The sequence below is a fragment of the Ictidomys tridecemlineatus genome, chromosome 2 (genome assembly GCF_052094955.1).
Source record: "Ictidomys tridecemlineatus isolate mIctTri1 chromosome 2, mIctTri1.hap1, whole genome shotgun sequence".
Lineage (NCBI taxonomy): Eukaryota > Metazoa > Chordata > Mammalia > Rodentia > Sciuridae > Ictidomys > Ictidomys tridecemlineatus.
In genome coordinates, this window is record NC_135478.1 from 146060153 (window position 1) to 146077079 (window position 16927).

The following is a 16927-nucleotide window of genomic DNA, read 5'->3' on the forward strand; positions in this document are numbered from 1 at the left end:
AGCCACATTAAAAATGATGTTTTTGTGTTAGAACAACATCGAAATGTGTTTTGGTTTGTTTTGTGACCGGCCCCTCTTTGATCTGCATGTTGGCCGCAGACTGACTGGCTGTACCACTGTCATTCTCGCCAGGGGGGGAAAAAGTCTGGCGCTAAGTGAAACTAGAACACAATCCTCACAAACCATAGCTTCCTATTCATGCTCATCGTGTTGTTGCAGCTCAGTCACTGTCTTGATTAGTGTCCGGAAAAGGGAGTGATGACGGTGAGATGATGATGCACTCTGGAAATGCAGATGAGTTGGGTCAAGTGCCCATCTGTTGGTCAGTCAAGTAGCACATTTAAGCTGCCTTTGGGCAAGAGAAACAGGGAGCTAGGAAAGACCTTAGAGCAGCTACTTCTCTATAATAAAGCTCTTGGTAACTGTGAAGAGGAAAAACATATGTCTTTTCTAGGCAAGTGGAGCGTATACAATTTGAGGTCCACATATTGAAAAGTGTGGAAAAGAGACTTGTCACATTCTCTGGATTATGAACAAGAGCTTGGCCAGGCTGCCCAATGGGACATTCAATGTCAACTTTTTTGTTGTTGTTTTTAAACCAGAGACTGAATCCAGAAGTGTGTAACCACTGAGCTACATCCCACCCCCCTCCCCCACTTTTTTTTTATATTGAGACAGGGTTTTGCTAAGTTGCTTAGGGCCTTGCTAAATTGCTGAGGCTTGTCTCAAACTTGCAATCCTCCTGCCCCAGCCCCCTAGTCACTGGGATTATAGGCTGTCACCTGGCCCCAGTTCAATTTTTTTCTAGGATATATATCACACTAATACCAAAAGGCATAAAAAATATTTTCTTGGCCTCATATAAGATGTGTTAGATCAGAGAGAGGCAAGTGTTATGGGAGTCTGCATCTAGGCAAACAGTTCTCAAACATTGAATAGGGAACCCTAGGAGTTCCTGAGACCTTCACAGGAGCCTGGGAGGTCAAAACTACTTTTTTGTAATAATAATAAGATACTATTTGACTCTCATCTCTCTCAAATGTGTGCTGGAATTTTCCAGAAGGTACATAATGTGATATGGCAATAGACTGGATGTAGAAGCAGATATGAAGTCCAACCATCTCTCATTAGGCCAGACTCTAGGGAGATCTACAGCAAAGTAAAATAATGGTATTATTCTCACTATTTTAGTAAATATTTTATTTAATAAAAATAAGTTATGTGAACATAAAATAGACTTGTTTGCAATTGACAAGTGATTTTTTAAATGATTTTTTTAAAATTCCCAGCTTTAATATCTAATATGACAAATAGTGATCAATATAACCCACATAAAAATACTTGGGGTCCTCAATCATTGTTCTGAGAATAAGGAGTTCCTAAGGCCCAAAATTTTAGGAGCTACTGCCCTAAAATTTTCTTTCTTGCTCATTGGAAGCCCAGTGGCCAAGCATTCATCTGCTCCAGACTCACCATTTTCTTGGTCATGGGCTCAGCCTCTCTCCTCAGGAGTCTTATAATCTGCTTTGCCTCCAATTCTTACTATTGGATTGTTTTTTTATTCTGCCTGTGGTCCTGGAGGCTCACAGTTGTTTATTTTCCCTGGCAAGGCTGAGAAAATGACTTTCCTCAGTCCCTCAGGTGTCAATCAGGCACTGTCCACATGCATATGAAGAGCCTTGCCCATCAGTCAAAAAGACAGAAGCACTTCTGTGGGTTCACAATGGAGGGAGGTGCACTTAGACCCAGGAGTCAGAAATGGTCCAGAGCCTGGGCTCTGGAGACCAAAGAAGTCCCACAACTGCGGCAAGAGATGCCAACCATCAATCAGTGGGCAGCACGTTGCAGATCAAGTATCCCCCTCTTATGTGAAAAGGGCTATGACTGACACCAAGCCAAGGCAGAATTATATTCTCTGCAGATTCCAGGGACCTCAGAATCTCTTCCTGCAAACAACGCCAAAGCCTCAACTTTATCTCTTTCCTGCAACCATGGTGAAATATTCACGTCAATCTAATGTGAAGCTTCTCCTAGACACCTGTATGAATTGCTTGGGGAAGAAATGAGAAGATGAGTAGGAAATGCTCCCTCCCTTCCCTCCAGAAGCTGCTCGTTAGCAGCAAAATGATTGACTCCAGTTTGAACTCATGTCTTTACTTCAACTGTTTGTTATAGGCAAGGAGGATATGACAAGAAAGGGCAAAGCCACCCAAGAAGGCAGAGAAACAAAAGCCCTCAATAATTTACAACACTGGATAATCAACATTTGAAACATAAGAATTTATTTTGCAAAGGAAGTCACTTTCTGCTTCTTGTTTATAAATAATGCTTCTTAACCTCAAATGCAACTGTCAGCCTGGAGGGAAAGAATTTGATTTCCTACCAAATTGAAAAGTCTCCTGTCTATCCAGGTAGGCTGGAGCTCTCAGAAAGAATTCACTGAATACCAGAGGGGTTATCTAGCCAGAGGCACTCCCAACTCAGACGCTTCTGGAAAAAGCCCTGGCTCTTTTTGAATTGCACAATGCTTCATATTTAGTGTGTGCTCCGGAATCATAAAGTTCCATATTAAAAGGGCTGCCATGAAAATATGTTTAATCATTACCTGTTTATTGGGCATAACTAGGAGCAAACAACCAGAGGGCTTTTGCTAGATGCAGACAACAGCCCATGGCTGGAACTTGATTTACTGTTGGAGTCAGGCAGGAACCTACCACAACCAAAGTTAAAATACACCTGTCACATGGGGAGCTGCAGGTGAAAGCCCTTTCGGAAGGCATCTCACCCACCTTGACCCCTTGTTCCACTCCTGCTCACGTCCTCCACCCCCACCTCAACGTAATCACTGATGTTCAGTAATCGTTAGAAATCTTCAGAATTGTCTCACTTTAGGCCTCTCCTAATCTTTTGCAAAGATTATCAAGATCATTAGTCCCAAATCTCCTGCACTAAGAACATCAAAAGCCCATTTACTAATTAATTGGATGCTTTTAAGGATTATCTACATGTAAAATATCAGATGAAGTTTGTAAATAAAAATGCATATCACAAAATCCCTATTCCTATCATTAAAAAAAAATTGACATCTTTTTCTTGCAGTCACAAATTCTCTTCTCCCCACCCTCACTTGTTCCCCTCCTCTCTTTCCAGTGCCCTGTCTCCTTACTCCATCTAATAGCTACAGCTGCATTTCACCACTTCTGACCTTGTGCTGCACTCAAACATTAAAAAGTGACCCAGCAATGGACACAGTTTTAGATCATTTATTAAAGTGTCAAATTTGAAAATGGTGACAGCAGTCCCTTCATTTAGAAGGCAGCTCAGAGGGAAGTACATGGGCCTTTCTAGAAGGGCATACAAGACTCAGAACTAGGGTTTGGCTTGGTGAACTGAAGCACTAGAAGATCTGTGCTAGCTGGCAAGGTAATCCTGAGAAGTAAATAAAATAGTCCCTGGGAAGAATTTAGCTCTGTGCAGGGCACACAAAAAGTCTTCACCAAATGATAGCTCTGACTCTGACCAGGCAGCCTTCACCATTTAGGCCATCATTCAGAAAAGGAAGATAATCAGAAACTAAAGATTCCAGGAACTGTTTCTTAACCCATCTGTGTATTCTGTTTAAATTGTCTTTACAGGGGACAAGGCACTTATATTAACTTCTCTAATCCCCAGAACAAGCCTCTGACGTAAATAGGACAGGTAGTATTATCAAATCAGGGAATGAGAGGGTCAGAAAGCTGGAAGAATCTCGTGGGGGTAAGGCTTAACTGGCATTAAGTGGTAGAAAATGGAACTAGGGCAGGAGCCACATCCTTCACAGCCCCTGAAAGGGGAAGGTTTTCTCTATTCGGCTGATTTCTCAATCCTTCTATGTTATGGTCCTACCTCACCTTAAGAACTGATCTTCAGAAGAACTTAAGAAGAAAATGCTAATTATGATGCAATACAAAGTAAATCCCCCATACCCAGCTGTGTCCCAGTTGAGTGGGTGTTTCCTCTCACACACCAGGTGGAAGTTACAGGCTCCCCTCCCTTGCTCAGCAAAGCATGCAGCTTTAGGGGGTGAGGTCCCTGCAGAGAGCGGTGGAGAGGAGCTCTGTGCCATGTGCAGGGACTTGGCTCCCAGCAGCCCAGCTGTTGTACTGCCTTCTGAGGCCCCTGCCCCAATTTAGCAGAGAAGATTACAGGCTGGCAGCTGTCAATTATCCAAGCCAGATCGACTCCCGGTGGCATTCCACATCTGGAAAAGCCTTCCCTGGGAATCAGTACAGGAGCTTCTGTGCATTCTCACCTCTACTATTATCTTCAAAGCTACCTAGAGAATATTATCTTCCAAGGGCAGAGATTTAAGAGAAGTTGAAAATGCACAGAGTAGTTAGTAATAGTTGTTTTTAAAAATTCTCTTTAGCCAATGATGGGACCCGAAGAGATACTATTTTCTAAATGGCACGAAATGTGAAAGCCAAAAAATCAAAGAAAGAAAATGGCAGATACACTATCAAATAATCTATAGTTCCTCCTGTTATCTAAAATGGATGACATTTTTTTTCTTTTGCACCAGCCACATCTACTGATATATCCCCAATCCAGGAATTTTGATAGAGACAGAATGAAGAGAGAGAGAGAGAGAGAGAGAGAGAGAGAGAGAGAGAGAGAGAGAGAGAGAGAGAAGGCAGGAAGGAAGGAAGGAAGGAAGGAAGGAAGGAAGGAAGGAAGGAAGGAAGGAAGGAAGGAAGGAAGGAAGGAAGAAAGGAAGAAAGGAAGAAAGGAAGTAAGGCAGGCAGGCTAGGGCTGTGGTTCACTGGTAGAATGCTTCTCGGGAATGTATGAGGCACTGGGTTTGATCCTCAGCACCATGTAAAAATTTAAAAAAAAATAAAGGTATTGTGTCCATCTACAACTAAAAAAAAAAAAAAATAGAAAAGAAAAGAAAGACCAAATGCTGAATATTCTTTCTGATATGCAGATGCTAACACCCAATAAGTGGGGTGGGTGGATAGAAGTTCACTAGATGAGACAAAGGGGAATGGAATGGAGGGAAACGGGGATGGGAATAAGAAGGTCAGTAGAATGAATCAGACATAACTTTCCTGTGTTCTTTTTTTCTTTCTTTATTTTTTTTTACATTTTTTTAGTTGTAGATAAACACAATACCTTTATTTATTTTATGTGGTGCAGAGGATCGAACCCAGTGCCTCACACATGCAAGGCAATTGCTCCATCGCTGAGCCAAGACCACAGCCCTTTCCTGTGTTTTTATATGAATACATGACCAGTGTAACCCCACATCATGTACAACCACAAGAATGGGAAGTTATATTGCATGTATGTATGATATGTCGTCATGTATATCTAAAAAGAACAAATAAAGAAGGAAGGAAGGAAGGAAGGAAATACTCAAAAGGACTTCTGTCCCATATCATGCATTGAAAAAGTACAGGGGAAAAAAGGCTCAAAATATCCAGACTTCTCCATGTAAAAGAACCTTCCATAACACAAATCAATACCTCAGGCTGCCTCCCTGTTTATCCCCACTACGTGGGAACTTTGCTAGAAAATCTGATCACAGTTATCAGCAAGAAACTGATTTGGCTGTCATGCTTCAAGGAGAGTCATCCAAATTAGATATCGGCCAAAACATGGCTCGGGTGAGCCTGGCACACGTACATGGAAAGCTCTGGAGTCAGTCTTTGCCCAGTATTCCTGGCAGAACTCTGGCATGAAGAAGGTCCCATTCAACAGTTCATCTGGCAACAATACCAGATTCCCAGAACAGGGATATGATGACAACCCAAACCCTGGAAACCAGAGAAAATGTCAAAGGCCACCAGAGCCACTTTCTGGGTTCTAGACCTTGTTCCCACTGACATCTTCCCTGTAGGGAAGTAGCTGCCTTTTGAATACTTGGATAAGCCACTGAGAAACTTTACACTCTGTGACCAACATGCACAAAACTCTGGGTTGTCCCCTAGGGATTTACGGTGGTGTACTCTCCGGTATGGCTGCCAAAAGGAACACAGGAGAGGTCACCAGGCTCTTCCTGACCAAGATCATGGGGTTAAAAATGTCCTAAGTGCTCCTGGAGTAGAGGAGAAAGAGGCAGCGCAAAAAAAAAAAAAAAAAAATGTCAACCGGAAAAAAAAGGGATTTGATCCATATTGATCTTTCCTTTAAAAGATGGGTTGACCTCAAACAGAAAATGACCTTAGCTTCTCACTTGAAACAAAGAAAAGGGCTCAACTTGCAATTAGTCTGCTCATGTCTAAAAAAATGCTCTCAGAGAATTCAGCTGGGTTTTCAAGATGTCTCTTCTGGAGAGATGGAGGCTTTGGGAAAAGAGTTTCTTCCCCCATTGTTTGCTGTGGGTGTGGTCAGCAGTGTGGACAGGAAGAAATGACAAGAAGGGAAAGATGGGCAGTGCCCAGAACCACGCTGAAGATGTGCTATAATGTAAAGAATTGGGGTGTGGACCTGAGTTTAATATACTGCTCTATGCTCTGGCTGGGTGACTCTGGACGAATCACAGTTCCCTCCAAAACTCAGCTCCCCCAACATAAAATGGGGTAATGCCTACCATGGTCGAGCGCTTGTTAACATTAAGTAATGCGTTTAAAACTTGAAACAATATTTTGCACACAAATGGTCAGTAACTGCTAGATCCCATCCAACTGTCTTCATACCATCTTGCTGCATATTGAAATAACAGTCACCAAGACCCAAGGTCACAGATTTTTTTCCAGAAAATGCATCATTTCAAAAACTCTTGTTATGTTGGTCCATCTGACAGACAATATGGTCAGTTTGTTATTTAGTAAATATATTCTTATTGGCAGTTAGAGTCATCTCCTGTTTAGTGTCTTAAAGGATGGTCATGTAGTCTCTCTCTCTCTCTCTCTCTCTCTCTCTCTTTCTCTCTCTCTCTCTCTTTATTAACCTTTGTTTCAAACTTTATTTCCAGGCTTCTTCAGCTTAATTAGCTGCAAAGAATAAATTGTGCATAAGCAAAAATTGAAAAGAGCTGCAGTGTCCAAGGGGTTTGGGCTTAGAAATATTAGAAATCTAGATTTTATCAGATCTATAAACAAGACAATTTTAAAAAGCAGTCTTAATATAAAATAGCAGCTTCCAGTAACTTCAAGTATCTTCTTCAGAAGTTGATTAGTTCAGTTTGCCTTATTCTTAGAAGCCTTGTCAAAATCCTCTACGAGATCTGGAACTTCATGATGATCATCCCTCCAGGAGCGATTGGTGCTTTTCCATCCACAAATTGTTTGGGCAAAGATTTAGCCAGTCTCCTTCAATTAGTCAGACAGTCTGCACCAAGTCGGTTCAAGATGCTGGGTAGCATTTCTGTCAGTTGCTCTGTCTCAGCATGACCTGTAATGGTGAAAGTGTTTGCTGCCAGAGATGCCTGAACTTTAGGGTTGTTAAAGAGGATCACTGTTCCTTGGTTTGTAAACAGATTCACCTCTTCAATACCAGAGATATTGTTTATCCCTAACTTCTTTAAGAATTGAAGTTTTTTTTATCATCTACTGTAGCTGTTCTATGAACCACCTTCTTCTTTCTGTGAGCAGTTCTTTTCCCACCAATGTGCACTTGTGCTTGCAGTTTGGTGAGTTTTTCCTGGTTCATGATATTTTCTTTCATCTTTTCAGAGCAGAAATGGGGCTGCGTAGGGGACAAGAGTTGGCACTCAGGGAATCTCAGGCAGACTAGCTGAGATTAGGCACACACGAGGATGCAAGATGGCAATTAGGGGAGATCATGTATTCTTTAGAAACATTTTTGTGGGAGGGGGTGACAGAATAGAAAGGAGGGAAAAGGGAGAAGTTAGGGAAGAAGGAAATATTCATTGAGTCTCCCTTTTCTGGTCTAGACCTTATGGTGCATGCTTTGCAGGTAAAATGCAACAGTATCCTAGGAAAGTTCCTGCAGGCCTCATGCTGTATGTGTATAGGGGTTTGTTTTGTAGAAGACACATGCATCTGGGCAGTCATCTGGGCAATAGTTATGCAGCAGGAAGAATATCTAATAATTACTTGGGCTGCTGTCGAGAGTTTACCATTCAAAACTGGCTTCAGGCTAGGTGGTGGTGGTACATGCCTATAATCCCAGTGGCTCAGGAGGCTGAGGCAGGAGGATGACAAGTTCAAAGCCTGTCTTGGCAACTTAGTGAGGACCTAAGCTACTTAGAGTGACCCTGTCTCCAAATTTTAAAAAAGGGCTGGGGATATGGCTCAGTGATCAAGCACTCCTGAGTTCAATTCCTCGTACCAAAAAAACAAAAAAAGCAAACAGCCCTCGTGAGCTGACTCAGACTCAAAGCCTTTTGCTTTCTGTTATAATCACCCATCAAAGCAGAGCGCTCTTTGCACTTAGCCCAGTTGGCGCCAAGATTCTTTATTCTCGCTGAGGTTTCTATGGAATCAGTGTTTCTGCTGGAGGAGTCCCATGCTTACTGCAAGGTCACCATCTGCTAGACTTCAGGGAGGCTTGGTCTTACAGCCAGGGAGTTTAGTATGCAGAAATGAGCTCAGGAGAAACCAAAGCTTTAAGAGGTTTCAAGATAGTGGGTTTGGCCGGACTGAGTCTGCAAGAGCAAGTGAAAGTTGTGCCCTCTTCTTAGCTATTGGGTCTTGAAGCCAATGAATATTCACAGTAGAGAAGCCAGGAGGGAAACCAGGAGTGCCCTGAAGAGGTGGGAAGACATAATCAGGAGGCAATGCGGAGCCTTCGGAAAACTTGAAGCTGAGTAAATGGTGCTTTTAGAATTAAAAAAAAAAAAAAAAAGTTGAAGGAATAAGGGCAGTGGACTGGACAGGTGGATTAGCCAGAATGTGGAGAAGGCGGGTCCCTAACCTCCTGTTCCTGCCGACTCCAAGGCATGTTCATCCATCAACTTGGGGCCAACTTTTCTGAACATTCCACAGCAGCTGCTGTTCATGCTCCTGATTCCACTGTGATTTGAGGGAACTGGTTAGTTCTCATTCCCTTTCCCAGCAGATGGATTGTTTTGCAAAGAAATACCAGAACTTTTAAAAGGCCAGTTATTTATTCCACCTAAATTGAGTTGCTTTTTCTTTCTTTTTTGCTCCTAACAATTGTCTAATTAAAAAAAAATTCTATATTCATTTTAAATTGCAGTAAAATACACACCACCCAGATTTTACCATCTGACCCATTTTTAAAAAAAAATATTTTTAATTATACATGGACACAATATCTTTATTTTTGTTTTATTTTATTTTATGTGGTGCTGAGGATCAAGCCCAGGGCCTCACATGTGCAAGGCAAGTACCACAACCCCAGCCCCCATCTTAACCATTCTTAAATATGCAGTTCAGCAACACCAAGCACATTCACACTGTTATGTTGCCATGTCCTGCCATCCGTATTCCAGGACATGGTTTTTTTTTTTTTTTTTTTTTCCAAAACCAAAGCTTATACCCTTTCTTGACAAAAATATAGGAAACAATTAGGTAAAGAACTAAGTGGTTAGGGAGTTGAATGAGTCAACATAAAGAAAGCAATTGTGTCTAATCTACTCTAACACTTCAGAAAACCCCAGATTTTTGTCATTTAAATTGACAGTCTGATATAATTTAACTCCCTTTAAGGCAGTACAGCTTAAGCTGTACTAAAGCTTGGAACGTAGAGAGAAATCAAGTTGAAAGTACTAGCTACAGGGGTCATTTTTGTGACTGACACAAAGCAGGGTTAATTCTCTCTTTGAAAGCTTTTAAAAACAACCATATGTATTTGGCATAGGAAATATTCTATACAGCCCTTCCCCCGGAGAATCTTATCAAACTAATACTCTTTCATATGGAAGATATCTTTGTGCAGTTGGATAGAATCTTAATGGCTCTCAAGTCCTGCCTTTGTATTAGCATCACTTATGTAGCTTTTAACAAATGGCATGCTTGGACCCCATAGTCAGGATTGTGAATCACTGGTCTGGGGTCAAGGCCTGGTCATCAGTATTTTTTTAGACTTCTCCTGAAAAGCCCCATGTGTAGCCAGGGAGGTATTCCTACAGTTTCACTAAATGATGTGGGCTGAAAATAGATTTTAAGGAATGGCATGACTATGTGGTAGACCTTAAGCTTTGGTTTTCTTGTTTTTTTTTTTTTTTAATTTGTTCTAATTAGTCATACATGGCAGAGAATGCATTTCGACACTATATACAAATGAAGCGCAACTTTTTACTTCTCTGGTTGTACATGATGCAGAGTCGCACCATTTGTGCAATCATATACGTACATAAGATAATAATTTCCATTTCATTCCACCATCTTTCTCACCCCCATACTCCTTCCCTTCCCCTCACTCCCCTCTGCCTAATCCAAAGTTCCTCCATTCTTCCCTTGGCTTCCCCCATTATGGATCAGCATCCATGTACCAGAGAAAACATTTGACCTTAGCCTTTGGTTTTTCTTAATTCAGAGACCACTTTGAGATTCTGATAAGGCTGTGGATCATCTCCTAGAAATACTTGTGTGATCACACATGGTCACAAAATCTACAGTTCATTGCAGGGGCCCGGTTCCACTAGAAGTCCACCCTCATGTGTTGGGCAACAGCCAAGAAGGGAACCTGAAGGATAGCAGCAAAGATGGGTTATCAGGGAAGATTCCACAGAAGTAGCATAGAGGAGGAAGCAACTGTGAAAAGAAACTACAAAGAGGCACCTATGTCAGAGGGTCTCAGAGGAGTGGTGGCTGCAGAGGCCAGAGTGCTGCAGGCTGAGTTGTAGATGTGGGGTTTTAGACATGATGAGGACAAGCATGAACAGCTGCGGGGCCTCCCTCTCTGGATCTCATCCTCCCCCTTCCCTTGTGTACCTGTGGGTCTCTTTCCCTATTTTTGCCCCAGGCAATCCTCCTCATTGACCTCCAAACTCCAACACTGAATGCCATCTCTCTCTGACTCATCTTCATGCAGCTGCTTCCTTCTCCATAGTTTTATATATGGTTCCCATCCTCGCTTTTGCAAACGTTGTAATCCTACTCCTCCTCCCTTGTGGAAAAACATCTTGAATCCATAGCACTTTCCCTGTGACTCTCTTCTGGTTTACCATCTTCTATTACTGACACATGAGGGCCTGCCAGAGTTCTTTAGGGCAGATTGCATTTTCCAATAATGGCCATAGCAATATTTCCCATTCCATATGTCCTTTTTCAATGGATACTGATACTCCTCCAGTAGAAGCAGGGTCTAGGTAGCCTCTTCTTGAATTTGGGAAGATTTCTGACTTATGTGAATTGAAGGAATATGGCAAAAGAAACAATGGATCGTCATTGATAGAAAAGACCAAGTTGAAAAAGGCAACATAGCTTCCATCTGGTTTTGTGGAATTTCTGTGTTTGAGCTACGAGCTGATCTGACTGGCAGGCTACCAGGCTGCCATGTTGTGGGGAAGCCCGGTGTCAGGTGTCAGTGAGTAGACATTATCAGATGATTCCAGATGAGCTTTCACAGCTTCCTAGCTGAGATCCTGGACACTAATGAGTTAAAAATTAAAAAACAAAACATGTACCCTGTGCACTCTTCCAGAATTTCTGACCCATAGAACCCATGAACCTAAAAAGAGGGTTTTGTTTTATTGCCACTGAATTTGAGGACATTTGTTTTGCACCAATGGTACCTGTTACACTTTTCTACAGGGTGGTTAGTGTCCTGAGGTAAATAGGGTCTCTATCTGATTTTCTATGAGTAGAAGTATACAGATATGAGGATACAGTGACATTGAAATAAAGCAGGTTTCCATTTTTCCCAATGAGTAAAGGAGATAAAGAAAAAAGTGTTTTGGTCAGTTTGAATACACAAATTTTTAAGGCCTAAGAGGAAACAGTTCACTTGCATATGATTGACACGTGCATACTCAAAATCACAATTGGATAATATATTTTGAAATACTGCCCTTTTAATACCCACACTTTATGAAGCAATTTTATCCAGTTCTTGATATATCATCAATATTGTCTTACAACATGGCAGAGCCATTTTTTGAGTAAACTAACAGGTTCTGGAGCACACCATCTTCACAGCCTGTCTTAGATAAAGCTGTCTGTAATTTTGTGTATGAGGTCACTGGGAATGTTATCCCATCCCTAACCAGGGGCTTACATAACAAATACAAGACCTTCTGATTCTATTGTCTGTAGATGTATAGTCATTACTAGCTCAAAGTCACCCCACTTCCTTTATTGCTTTTTTTCAAGAGTTGATCTGAAAAAGTTTGTGTACAGTGACATCTAATCTGCATTTCTGTGAGGGCAGAGCCCAGGCATAATCACTAAAACACTGTGAATTTGCATCCTTTTTAAAGTCCTCCCTGACCTCTACAAGTTATTTACTTAAGGGAACTGCAGTAATATGTACTGACCAAACATTTCAGGCTCAAAGTAAATAAATGAAGAGTACTTCTACTTAAGACAAAAAACTACGTATAGGAAGGTAAAACCAGTCCTATGTTCTAAAGAATCTTTCTTTTTCTTTTCTTTGCTTTTTCTTTTTTTAAGAAAAGCAATCACCATATATTTGGATTCATACCTGGAAAATGTGTGTAAAGTGACAGTGATATTTGTGGCCCTTAGAGAGTCTGAGCTCTGAGTAGTAAGTAGGTCCTCAATGTTATAAGAGAAACAGAGCCCCGTTGGGAGGAAATCATGGTACTACAGTGACAGAAGTGATAACTCACAATTGCTCTCAAAGAAAACATGAAAGATACTAGCAAAGACCCAAGTAGCAGAGCGTAGCCAAGTTAGGGAAAACAGTGAATACAATGCAAATATCATACCCCTGGCCTGTCCTTGAGCAAGTTACTAAACCTCTCTGAACCTCAGTTTCCTTCTCCATTCTGTAAAAGAATGGTTTGGAAAATAATTTGAGATGGCATGTAAAACTGAAGAATAAGTAAATATCCAGCTGGACAGATAGTTTCTGAAGACATGTGATCAAGGACATCATTATGACTGATGGGTTACATACATATGGGGGTTGAGGGAGAGAATTATCATTGCTTTCAGTTTCTTAAGTTTTTCCTAGAATGGGTCATTCCCAGATGTTTGTATTAAAAAAATGCTCTAATTTTCCCCATAAAAGTCCAAGAGTGTTATGAGGGATGTAGAATGCAAATGCAAAGATGTTTATTAGTCGGGGGTTATTTCTAAATTATATTCTCTAAGAGCTATAAATTACATTGTCAGAGGGGGACGAAAAATGGTGAGTTGAACAAAGGATCCACTGTCTCTGCTACTAGGAGACACCATCGCACATGGCACCAAGCAAAACAGGTCTGGGGTCCAGCATTCACAGACTGGTGAATTACACAGCTGAATAAAATGCTCACCTGAAAGTAAACTCCATACTCTATGGAGGGCCAGGAGTAATAAGAGGAAGATACTGCGATATGATGCTAGTAAGTGGCTGAGCTTCCGTAAGGAACCCAGGTTGGCAGAGCAAAACCCAGGCCTGGAAGTGGGATCCCTGGTGCTGACCCACCCAGAGATCACCTCTTCTCCAGGGTTCCCCTTCACTCAGCCACCCAAAGGGCTTTCCAACAGCATAGCCCTGAAGTCCCTCTCCAGATGGTTATTCAGTTCCACAAACTCAAGCGTGGAAATACTGCCAACGAGGGAATGCAAAATTAATCACACTGAACCCTGCTTTACAAAGGAAAGAATATTATCAAGTACTTCAATACTTTTATATTTCAAATACATAATGCATCTACATGACTCAAATTCAAAACTAGATAGAAAAACATACACAGAACCGTCTTGCTTGGGCTTCTGCCTCCTGTGAGTAATCATTTCTCATTAGTTTCTATTTATATTTACATTGTTGGCCTGTTTTTCTTCTAGCTTTACTGAGTTATAATTGGCAAATAAAAATTGTGTGTATTCAAGATATACAGCGGGATGATTTGATGTGTGTATGTATACATTGTGAAATGATTGCCACACTCAGGTCAATTAAAATATCCATCATATCTATCAACATACAATTATCGTTGTGTGTGTGTGTGTGTGTGTGTGTGTGTGTGTGTGTGTGTGTCTGGAGGAAGGGATGAGGCAACTTCAGATCCACTCCTTTAGTAAACTTCAGGTATACAATATAGTATTATCAACTATAGTTACTGGAGACTCCCAGAATTTATCTTATAAATGTATCTTATAGTTTGTTCTCTTTGACCAACATTCTCTCTGCAAATAGTATTAATATAAAAAATGTGCATACATAATATGTATGCCTATGTAAATATACAGTGAATATACAATGAATGCACACATTCTTCAACCATCTTTTCTTATAAAACCATAGCACTCACTATTTATTCTTCTGCACCCCTTTTTTGCTACTTTTCTATATGCTGTAATCTCTCCATATTCAAACATAGAGTTATTCCTTATACTTCTTTTTCATAGCTGCATGGTACTTCACTGTTCATCAAAATAGTTCCATGTAGATGAACATCTGATGTTTCCAACCTTTGGGTTTATAATAATGCCTCTGCAGTGACCTCATACATATGTCATTTCACATTAATGCAAATAGGAAGATAGAAACAAGATTGTACTTGCACTTCTATTAGATAATGTCAGATTCCCCTTTGCAGAAGCTGTACAATTTTACATACTTATCAGTAAAACTGAGTTCTGATTTGTTTTGAAAGTTTTGCTCATTTTAATGTTTTCCATCTGTGTGACTGTGTGGTTCTCACACTGTCAGAGCAGATGTATTTATAGAGGGACTGACATAAGACTGTCCTCACTACTATGAAGCATATTAAAACATCTCATTTTACAGTGTCAAATGGATAGCACAGGTTGGGAGATGAAGCCCACTTAGAAGATTTTATGGAAAAATGGGTTATAACCAGACCTTTGAGAAAACAGAGAAGCAAGCAGAGAAAAACTGCTAAGTTCCCAAACAAAAATCAACATAGAGGACACCAGGGAGGATGGGCAAATTGACTCGAGCGAAATATTGTGTTGATTCTTGAGCACAGAGCTGAGAAAAGTAGTGCAGGGCCCAACCAGATAACCTTCAATTCTAGGAGAAAGTCTGGTCTTCCCCACCAAGGCTCCATGAAGTATGCACTTAAGTCCATGGTTTGCCCAGGATAGTCCTGGTGTATCTCTGTTGCCCTAACATCTCTTTAAATATCAAGAGACTCAGTGCAGATGATAAATCATATCATCAGTCATCCTACCTAGAGGGCCACCAAAACCGTGCTCAAAAGAATCAAAGAGAAAGATTGAAAGTAAAGATTAAAAGATTAAAATAGAAAGATTAAAAGTTTCAGCACAATAAATGTGAGTACTTGAGTATACAGAATGGGTGAAGTAGGGAACTGGGGACAGAAGGCTAGGACATCACAGAGCAGGGTAGCAGGAATTCAGAACCAGGAGAAAGAATGGCGGACCTGACTCTGCTCCAGCTAGTTTAGAACAGGGCAATTTCTTTACCCCAGTGGAGCTTGTATTTCTTTATTTGTAAAAAGAAGGTGATCTGAGTACAATAGGTTACCTTCACCTCCATTATTCTAGGATCTACAAGATTATTGCTCCCGTCCAGGTGCAGGGATACGTGGAAGAGTGAGAGGACAAAGACAAAGGGATGGTGATGAAGAAGGGACAGTTGGAAGGGCTGAGCATGAGGGACAAGCAGGGCAGAGGTCCCCTCTGAAATATGAAGGGGTGGAGACGGCTGGGCTGAACTGTGAGAGTCCAAGAGCACAGTTTCAAACATGCCCCAAGACCACAGAGCAGGCCATGGAAGCAGTGTTTTATAGATACATATAAGAGAACACAGCTGTGTGACAAGCCCAGTGGGACTACAGGTGGTATGGACCATACTTAGAGATTTCTGAGAGGGTTGGTGGTTACTCCATAGGCTCAGGTGCGGTGAGCACATGTGGGTACTAAGTCAACAGGTGAACAAACCAAGGCTGGGGGTCAGAGATTCAGGCCAGGCACTTTGGAAAAGCAAAGTAGATTTTTAATGACAAGGACAGCTCCAGTCTTCATCAGCAAAGTCTCCGGAGATCAACTGCTTTGACCCAGGAGATATTTCAATATCCATGCTTATCTGGTTGGCTTGGATTCCAAGAAAGCACCATGTCCATTGCTTTGGATGTGCTTCTCCAAGGACAAAAGGGATTTGCAGCCAGAGCACCTTACTATTTCCAGGTCTTTGGCTGATGAAAAATCTGATCAGTAGATCTGGGTGGAGGCAGGCATATGCCCCTCCTCAGACACTACAGAATTGTATCCTTGGATTGCTGGAGTATTCCTACCCTGGAGCTCACATACAGAGGCCTCAAATGTCAATCAAAGAACATCCATGCCAGACATCCTGATGTAGCTACAATTTATGTTGAATAGAAAATGGGCTCTAAAATAATTCCCTGAACAAGTAATCCAAGCAGAGCAGCTTCTGGAAGATTCGGGAAAATGAAAATATTCCCCTCCCCACCTTCCACTGAATGTGTGTGGAGTGGGAGGGATATGGAGAGATAGGATCAGAGACAATTATATCACCTACAGGTATGCCACACTACCTTCATTCAAAACCATATAGTGAAAGTTAAATACTGTAGTAATGTTCTAGTGAAAACAAAGGGAAAAATGACCTTTTCCCTCCTGAAGAGTGTTCACATTGCAACCTTTTTTCTTAAGAAAGAACATTTTCGATCAAAAAAGAAACATTAAAACCAAGTAGGGGGGTGGGGTTGTGGCTCAGTGGTAGAGCACTTGCCAAGCATATATGAGGCACTGAGTTTGATTCTCAGCACTGCATATAAATAAAATAAATGAAATAAAGGTCCATTGACAACTAAAAAATATTTTTTAAAAGAAAGTGGGAATGAGTCATTAAACTCTAGCATTATTAAAGTGTTCTCACACTGTCATGT

At 41.2% G+C, this 16927-nt stretch overlaps 1 protein-coding gene and 1 pseudogene across 2 annotated transcripts in view; both read right to left on the reverse strand.

Annotated features, from left to right (window-relative positions):
- Chn2 (chimerin 2) overlaps positions 1 to 16927 on the reverse strand; it is a 296829-nt gene that overhangs the window by 221776 nt on the left and 58126 nt on the right. The gene's annotated exons all lie outside the window — the stretch shown is intronic.
- Positions 6772 to 7955, reverse strand: LOC101960825 (transcription factor BTF3 pseudogene; annotated as a pseudogene).